Source organism: Aptenodytes forsteri, unplaced genomic scaffold (assembly GCF_000699145.1).
Source record: "Aptenodytes forsteri isolate BGI_AS27 unplaced genomic scaffold, ASM69914v1 Scaffold151, whole genome shotgun sequence".
NCBI lineage: Eukaryota > Metazoa > Chordata > Aves > Sphenisciformes > Spheniscidae > Aptenodytes > Aptenodytes forsteri.
In genome coordinates, this window is record NW_008795939.1 from 310,521 (window position 1) to 320,197 (window position 9,677).

The window sequence follows — 9,677 nt, forward strand, 5'->3', positions numbered from 1 at the left end:
CTGGTAATATTTGCGCAAGTAGAAGAATCTTTATGTTTTACCTTTCTGGTAGTTCCAAAGCTCTCTGGCAGAGTCCATAGTTCAGAGTAGCAGATGAGGGAGGGTGAATTAAACTAGGAAATGTTCTAATTAAAACAGAGGAGTCTGAAATGGCCACACAGTGTCCAAAGTGGGTGGAATTGCCACCTGCTGTAGGCAGGATCTGTTTTCTGTGTCTGTTTCTTCTTAGCTGAGCTTTTTTTAGGGAACTTGACAAATACAAAATTCAACTCAAGTGTTCAGTGCGTGGCTCTAAGGATTTCCCTTGTTTCTGCCAGGAGGGAAGAGCCACGCTTGTTTTTCGCCCTGATGTAGGGTAACATTAGAAAGTTGTCGTGCCACAGTGAGACGGGAACCGTGACCGTCACACAGCCGGGGCTGACATCTGGTCCTCTCTGATTTTGGGGGCAGGAGTGCGCAATTTCGTCCCAGGGCAAGCGGCCTGCCTGCCTTCTGTTTCACTGATCTGTCATGAACTTACTGGAAATGGGTGTTTCCAGTGCCAGTACAAAAGGGATATCCATACCCCTTATTCTTTCCTTGGTGCTAGCTCTGCATCAGCTATTGGAGGGCATGGCAGTAGGCACCCATGCAGGAAAATCGCTTTGCATTGGGAGCTTTAGTGCAACTGTGTGTATTGTTGCTTGACATCTGAGGTGTGTGTGCAGTCTGCACAAGTCAGTGCAGAGGTGCTTTTGGGGATGGGGAGAGTGCCCGAAATGCATAAGGACAAGTTCTGTACTTGAGCAAGGGGCTGAAAACTCACTGGACTCAGGAGAGCTGTTCTTGCATCAAATAATGGCTTCGCCCCACAATTATAGGAAATTGCAAACCTGTAGCTCTCACCTAAAATGATGTATAGAGCAAGTTAACTGCTTTCAGTGTAAGTTAGGCAGCTGAACTGATTATCATATGGGATTTTCCTAATGTTCGAATGCTTTGTTGTTCCTTTCATACTTTTTGGAGAAAGGATTTCTAAACTTCACAGCTGTTCAAAATATCAGAAACTGTTGGGATGGTGAAGTTTTACATTATTTTAAAGGATGATGCTGAGAAACAAGGTAGATGTTTGAAATAAATTCTTGTGTATGTATATTATAATACTGTGGTTGGTCTGTAAAAAGTTTCACCCAATATGGTGCTTCAAGTTGGCTGCTCATAGATGTTTTAGGGACTCAATAAAATAAAGATGAGACTGTATTTTAAAACTTTTTAGGGAAAGCTGTGCTTAAAACTTTGGAGTGTGTTCTGGTTTGTGAGAAAGTGGATGTTATTAAATATGACAGCATATAGATTTTTAAAAATAACAGTTTTTGAATGCTGTCAAATAGATCATGGTCCTTCATTAAATCCATTTGATCAAAGGAGATTGTTCTAGATAGATAGCTCTTTTTTTCAGTGTTTTTATTTTAGTGAAAATGTTCATAGGGAATTATGGTGCTCCATGGTGCTATGCTGACAGTTTAACTGAGAAGTTTGTTGTAAAGCTTGTAATGCAGTAGAATAAACCAGCAACAGAATCTGCAGATTTTCAACCTCTTTTTTTTAAAGCTTTAAATCAAGATTGACTGTCTTGGCTGAAGACAAGCTGTAGAGAAAAATGCAATTATTGAGCTTGACAGAAAATAAAGCTGGCTAGTATGAGATGTAAATTGGATAAAATCGTATATTCCAAATTATACAGACAGGCAAATGATCTAATGGCCTTCCCTAATTTTAGAATCCTTTAGTTCTTTTTTTGAATGCTGTCAAATAGATCATGGTCCTTCATTAAATCCATTTGATCAAAGGAGATTGTTCTAGATAGATAGCTCTTTTTTTCAGTGTTTTTATTTTAGTGAAAATGTTCATCGGGAATTATGGTGCTCCATGGTGCTATGCTGACAGTTTAACTGAAGTTTGTTTTGTAAAGCTTGTAATGCAGTAGAATAAACCAGCAACAGAATCTGCAGATTTTCAACCTCTTTTTTCTTTAAAGCTTTAAATCAAGATTGACTGTCTTGGCTGAAGACAAGCTGTAGAAAAAAATGCAATTATTGAGCTTGACAGAAAATAAAGCTGGCTAGTATGAGATGTAAATTGGATAAAATCGTATATTCCAAATTATACAGACAGGCAAATGATCTAATGGCCTTCCCTAATTTTAGAATCCTTTAGTTCTTTTTCTTGACATCTTTCTTATGTATATATAAAGAGTGTATGTGTATATAGACACATATGCATAAAGAAGTATGGTGCGTGTATGTGTGAGAGATATCAAAGATGCATTATAAACTAGAAAAGGAAGTACCTTTTATGAGCTGAATACGTGACGATGGTCATAATTTTTGATCTGTCAGCCATTACTATTATAGGATCTTAAATTAATATTTCAAAACTAATATCTGCTGCTCTCCAAGACAGCCATGTATGAGTATGTACTAGAGGGACTCAGAGGGGTCACTGTTTAAATAGGTAGTTATATGTAGAAATAAATACTGGCATTTAATTATTGAAACGCCTTTCAACCACACTGTGAAGCTGTGTCCTTCAGTAGTTCATTTTTTTCTGACAGTTGTGCACTGCTAACCACTTATGCCTGCTTTCACGCCTTGTCTAAGTCAGTGTACCTTACAGTCAAATGCTCAGGCTTGCAAGCTGACGTGCATTTACTTTTGGGTTTCTGGTTTCTGTTGAGAGAAGGTAGCAAAGACAAAGCTGCAGAGCGCATTGGCTGTTGGGTGTCTTGATGTGTGCTTCCCACCCGTCTGGACTGAGGCTGGCTGCCTGCTGTTGCATGGCAAGGAGGAAGATGGGTAGGACTGGGAAGGGTTAGAGAAGACCAGGTGGTGGGACAGGGCAGCACAAGAGCAGGGTGTCACTCCTGCACTAAGGTTTAAATGCTTTGGAAAAAAGGGGATCTTCCACCTTATCTAGAAGAATACATCCTGGTTTACTGAGTCTCACGTGTCTTTGATAGTTATGCTTAACTCTGGTACTTTCTCAGCTGATTTGGGAGTCCAGTCCTTTCCCTAAGGCTCTTTGGAGAACACGTGAAGATGGATGGGTTTGGGTTGCTGACAGAAGTGCCCTTGGTGGTGAAGTCTTCCCCTGCTTCTCTGCCTTCCTTCTGCTTGCTGCTCATACTTGTACTTAGGGCACACAGCTAAGGATGGTTGCTGCATCCCACAGGAAGGGTGCAAGGGCACTGAAATGTCATCTTGCTCTCTTGCCCATTCCCATGCTGGCTTGTTTCTCACTTTATTTCCCAAAAGTCCTTTTTGCTTCGCTGTGTCAGGCAGCAAGAGAAATCCAAAAAGTTGCCTTGTGCTGTAAGACAAAAGTACCTTTTCTTCTTTGGTGTCATCTGCTCATTTATGTAACTTCTCCAGTTTTGAAAAAGAGGATCATTATAAAATAATTGCATCCTGAGGTTTTGCAGTCAGTTTTGGCACAGCAGGTATGAAGCTGTCAGAGCTTTGCTTGTTATAATCTGTATGTCAGCCTTGTGCTGGCTCTAGCTCTTTCTTAAGAGCCTTTTTAAGAGGGGTTTTTTTTCACATAAACCTGTAGCCGCCATAGATGATCTGGGTGAAGAAAAGGGAAAATGTAGCCTTAGTCCGCTCCCAAATTACAAGAGGTTCATCACAGATCTTTCAACACTTAGAGGCGAGAAAAAGAAACCTTACTTAACTTTTTATCTTGAGATAATATTCAGAGCTGTTCACTCCTTTGTCAAGTTGCTTAGTCTTCGTCCTGACATTTGCTGCGGCTCTGCTTTTAGCCTAAATGTGACAGGAATGTAAAGAGAGACCCTTCTGATGCAACTGGTGACCTAGGAACCAGCTGTACAATACATTTATGAATGTTACTGTATGTTACAATTTTTGACAGGTCTCCCCCCACCCCCTTAACCACCTGTGTGAGAACCAGACTTTATTTCCAAAAATTTGCTTTGGTGCTTAAATACCTGTAAACAAAGCATTTTAATTTTTTCTTTTTTTTAATTTTCCATGTTAGAATTTGACTTCTTTGAAGAGACTTGCTTGGGAGAACCGCGCACTGCTTAATTGCATACAGAATGTAGTTTTCACTTTATGGCTTTCTTATCCACCACTACACATAGTAAAATGAATACAGGTGATATCTTCGTCTGGCCTTTTCTTGTTTTAATGAGTTTTCCTCTACATGTGTTCAATTGCAATAGGCAATGTGGATAGCTGAGGGAAACTAGTCAGTGTGCATAAACATCCTCTGCGTCATATGCAATAAACTGAGTGACTTTACAATGCTTTTCTTGAATGCCAGCTACTGTGGAACGTGTCAGACAACTCCTAGTGTTTAAACATATATTCTGAAGTCTTTTTTTTTCTTTTTTTCTTTAGTTTCAGCAGAGAGCTAAAATGTTATAAATACCAAAGACAGCAAATTATGTCCTGAACAGATATATAGAGTGTTTCTGTGAGGTCAGGGTTTGCACTGGGGAAAGTGAGTTGTCATTTGGTATGTAATTCAGGGCTTTGCTTTCCAGTTACTAGGTGTAAGAAAAGTTTGCATTGTCCTAGGATTTATTTTGGGGGTGGGGATCTTAAAAGAGATATGAGAATAACTATGGCTGAGAAAAATCAAGTGTGATGAGTTCCCAAATTAGTCAAAACCGATGCATTTTAATAGTGTGTCGAGATGTACCATGACTCAAAGATATAGAAAATAGACCAATTACTGAAACAGTAAAAAGCTAGGTCAGTTTGCCTTTGATCTCTGCTGAGTGCATGGGAACAGGAAGTCTGGGCACAGGACAGAAGGATGAGGATGAATCTGACAGAGTAAGGGAGAAGAGTGGAATCTAGTAAGAGACAAATAATTCATTTGTTATGGGACCTGTAAAATGTATTGCTTTATTATCTTCTTTTTTGCAGCTGTGGTTAATGGAACAAGCCTGCAGAACCCTCCGTTTGGATTTTTGCTAGCTGTTATTTAAAATGTGTTGTGTCTTTTGTGGTGATATTTAAAAGAAATTCAGAAAGAATTTTTGTTTTAAATCTGGATTATATCTAATTGTTCTTAAAAGAATGAATAAATAAATACTTACCATAGTTGAAATTTTGTGAGGTGATGATTAAAAATGCAAGGGGAGTTCTGGCTGTGCTATCAAATGAAGGTCTTATTTTAGCTAGTGCTAATAAGGCAGTTTATGTGGCTTTCAAGGACTGAATGACCTCCAGAAAGAGAGAAAGAAAGAAAAAAAAATCAATCCAGCTCCCCCTACAACAAAATATTTGCGAACTGGGAACTTTTTTTTGGCATAGAGACAGAAGCTTGTATGACACAGAGAATGAGTTCCTCCTCTGATGCCAATAGCTGGCTTTTATTAAATACCATTGGGGTGCATTGGTGTAGGCACTTTGTCCAAGGAATGCTCCTGGAGGACTTCTTTCTCCAGTGTTTTCAATCTAACATAAATTTGCTTTTCTGAAGATCGGATGTCTAATCTCACAAATTTCATATTGTTTGTTTTCTTTCACAACAAACATTTAACAGCTGGGATTATTACAAGGGGGGTGGGAAGTATTGATGAAAGGTTCTTTTCTGTGTAATTATTTCCGACAGGAAAACGTATTTATGCATGTGTGTCTATAAAGCACCAGTTGAGCAGTTTGGAAATAATGTTTCATGGTAAAATTTTTCTTTCAGTTTGCCCAAAGAGAGTAAGGGAATAAAACACTTTGGCAACTGGGAAATGACCCAACATGATCCTTCAAGTTACAAAATATCTGCAGTCAAAACACATGGGGAAAAGTGAAAGAGCATAGTGCAATATTAATAAAGACCAAATAGATTTCTCAGAAAGAAGTTACTTACCTTGTGCAGGTGAGCAAGATGAGTATATGAAAGAAAAAGTCTGTTGATGGATTCTAAATTAGTAGAAGGTGGGAGAGCTTTTTGTGCATCCTCACCCTCATCCGATCCATAAAAACCTTTTCGGATATCCTCAGAAGCTATTATGACAGATGTCCTCTGAGGCATTAATATGATTACATGGCATGACTATTGGACAGTTCAAGTGCATGGCATGGTGAGGATTCCTCAGGTAGCCAAAAATTTTTATGTAGGCCCTTATCACATCAGATTACTGTATGAGTTACACATTCAGCTGGTTCACCGGGAGCTGTTGAATTCATCACCATGGTTGAGGGTCTTGTCTGTCAGGAGACGTTACGTGTAATTTGCAGCACTTGTAGAGATTCAGCATGCTTCAGAGTTGATATTGCCAGACCACTGACTACACAGCTGGGCTTGTGATTCTGGAGTAATCCATATAATGATGGATCAAATTCCCATAATATCTAGTCATATATTCTGTTCTTTATGTAAGCACTTAGCCTCACACATCACTCTAATAGCCTTTCAAATGGGCATTAATTCAGCACTTAGGAAATCTCTCCCTCTGGGATTATGTTCCATGATCTTCCTTTTCTTCCTCCTTCTCTCCCCCCCGCCCCAGTGCATGCATACCTGATGTCATGCTTGCAAGCATTCATGCTGTATTTCCCTGTGAGAGAAGAGCAACATGGGGGGTAACCCCAAGCTGGGAGGGGGTGAGGGAGACCAGCTGAGGTGCCATTACCAGTGCTTGCAGGGGCATCAACTGCCCTGTGGCAACAGCAGCTCCCCTACTCTGCTCATCTGTTCTTCCAACTCGCCCTTCTCTGCTGTGGTCGTACTTTCCCACTTGGTGTGGAAACAACAGCGTGGCTGTTCCTGGCATGACCCTCACCACGGTTAGTTGGAGTTCAATACATTCAGCTGAGCCCTGAAATGTAGCTGCGAAGGGGCATTCTTGCCCCTTACCAGTTCGTTGTTTTTCTGTGAGCAGCTTAGCTAAGCTGTGTCACACCATGCTGTTTCTCCCTTCTGCCTGTGCTCAGGGAAGTGTCTTGTTTGGCTAGAAGTATTTTTGGTCGCTTTTCTTTTTAAAAATACTTATTTTTGTATAAAAAGAGCACACTGCTGTGTATCTGTTAGAAAAGGTATAGTTGCAGAACTGTACTTGGAGCAGAGTATGCGGGAGGTCTTACTTTCTGGGTCTGCTGAACCCACTGAGAAGATTCAGTAACGCACAGGACCAAGGGAGGATTGTTGACCATCACATGTACTGGGGGACATTAGGTAATTTTGTCAAAATCCTGACTTGGCTCTTAGGTTGCTTTGTAGGTGAGGGCTGAGAACTCATTCTTGAAATCTCTCATCTGCTTTGCTAGATGTGGTATGATGGTGTGTGTTCTAGCTGTATCTTCCAAGTTAGTTTTGATGTCGAGGATGCAAGAGAGAAAGCAGTTAGCTTTTCTGAACAATGCTGGATATTGAATGAAATGATAGATTTGTTGACAGAAGCACTCAGTTCCTTTTAAGAAATCAATAGTGCCTCAGATAGCATCATGAATGCTCTGCGCTAATGGAAGCTGTTACCAGAAGTGAGCAGTTAATGCTGGATGCCTTCTGTGAGGCCGTCACTTCAGGGACATAAAACCTAAATGACCAAGTGTTGCCCATGTGCAGAGGGACAAAAAGCGATGATGACCCTTGTAAATGAATATTGCATTTGTGGTTTCTTCAGTGCCTGCCTGCCTGTTTGAGAACTGCAATATGTGAGCTGTAAATATTTCTTTTTGTCATTCATAATTTACTCCTGGGTCAGATTAATTTACTTGCAGAATAGCACTGAGGTTGAGAGCTGATTGTGTGAAAGCTCTTATCTGTGTTCACTCCTGCCATCCAGGTTTTACTGTGTAGTAGAATACAATTTTGATTTTCCATATGATTTTGTATTTATGATAGTTTCCATTGCATTGGACTGGCATTGTGTATTTTTTCTATGGTGTAATTGTTTCTTTTTCCTGTTAATCTTTTATTATTTGACCAATATCATCCTACAATAACCTCTAATTCAAGAGAGGGCAAAAATATGCTGGTTTATGGTCAAAGTTGTCCATCTATTGCAAATGAATAGTGAAAAACTAAAGAAAATAAGTAACCTCGAATAACCCTCTTCATTTCCCAACTGAGGTAGCACACAAGAGGAATCATCTTTGACAAATATATTTCTGACCTCACCACAGCAGATATTTCTGGGTAACTTTTCAATGCTGTGTACATTTAGCTATGCAGTTTCATTTAAGGTTAACAGAGCTTCACACAGCTCTGCATTAAGTTAACAGCTGCATTCACGCATACAGCCTTGAAATTGCTCTCCACTTATTTCTTTTCTTCTCTTCTCAGCATAGACATTTTTCTCCTTTTTTCTTTGCTTTCTCCTTTATCTTTGAGATGTATTTGTATATTTGTTGCCCAAATGAAACAGTAGAAAGAGGTTGGTTTGTGTTAGTTTTAAATTTAGTTCTATTAATTAATATATAGCACTTGGGGCTCAACTGATAATTAAGGGCTCAGAAATGTGAGTTTAAAGACTGATATCTTTGTAAAAATGATGTTCTTCAAGACCCATTCCAGGTTAGCAAATGAGTTCTAAAACCGAAGGAGTGTGGGTAGTTTGCGTCTCAGACATGAAGTGTTCTTGTGGGCAAAGGTTATCACTAGTGGCTGCTGAAGTCCCTATGAAATAAAACAGGCATTAACGCTCTAATGCTTTCACTCATGTATTCACATCTTGTTCTTTTTTTCCCCTGAAAGTCTTTCCCACTTCAAATGAGGGTAAAATAAGATGATAATTCGAATCTGAAGTTTTACTTCCGTTAGCTTTGAGTGAGTCGGTGTTGTTGCATCACTGTGCATTTCTACAGTATATGCATCTGGGAAGCTTTGTGCTGAAATTATTGCAACTAAGGGAAACGTATTCTGGTTGCTTGTCTTATTAGGGGGTTATTAGGGAGAGATGCATCTTCCATGAGTTTTATTCAGGAAGCAAGTAGATAAATAAGAGCAAGAATAGTTCTTCCCTCAGTATGTTTTCATATCATAAGGTGTGTTTCTGCTTTGTGCATTACCGTGTTGGGTTGCCACTCTCCACCCTAGAGGAGGATTTTACCATACATCCCTCCATTCTTCCCATTTCTTGAGCCTGTGTCTTGTCAGTCAGCTCCACCTGGATGGCACTTGTAAATGGATGGTGTTGGGTCTGGGTTTCCAACAATGTAGTAGAGTGCCACTTTTTCCCTTCAGTTAAACAAAGATAATGAAAACGCTGCTATTGAGACCACATTCTTTGATTTATTTCTGCCAGATTGGATGAGTGGTGGAGTTGCTTAGAAAGATCTGGACATGCGCAGGTAAAACCCTTTTACAAAAGCTAATTTCATAACATCGTGTAGTGAAATGGGTGAATTTATACATAACTAAATATATTAAGAGACACAGATTAAAAAATCCATCCTCCACTACATTCTAGAATGAGAAAATTTTGATACAAATTATGGTTAGGTAATTGACTATACAGAATGAAATATATAATTTGCAAGAGGTAATTCATACAAAACAACGTATGGAAGAGGACTTTTGTAATTAAGTGAATGCCAGCTGCTTTATTGCAATGTAATTTTGGGGGTTTTTCATTAAGAATTATTAGCACTGATTTTTTCCCTTTGTTTCAGGTTTATAGAAATACAATTAATTCCTCACTGTAAAGAAAAGAAAACTCTCTG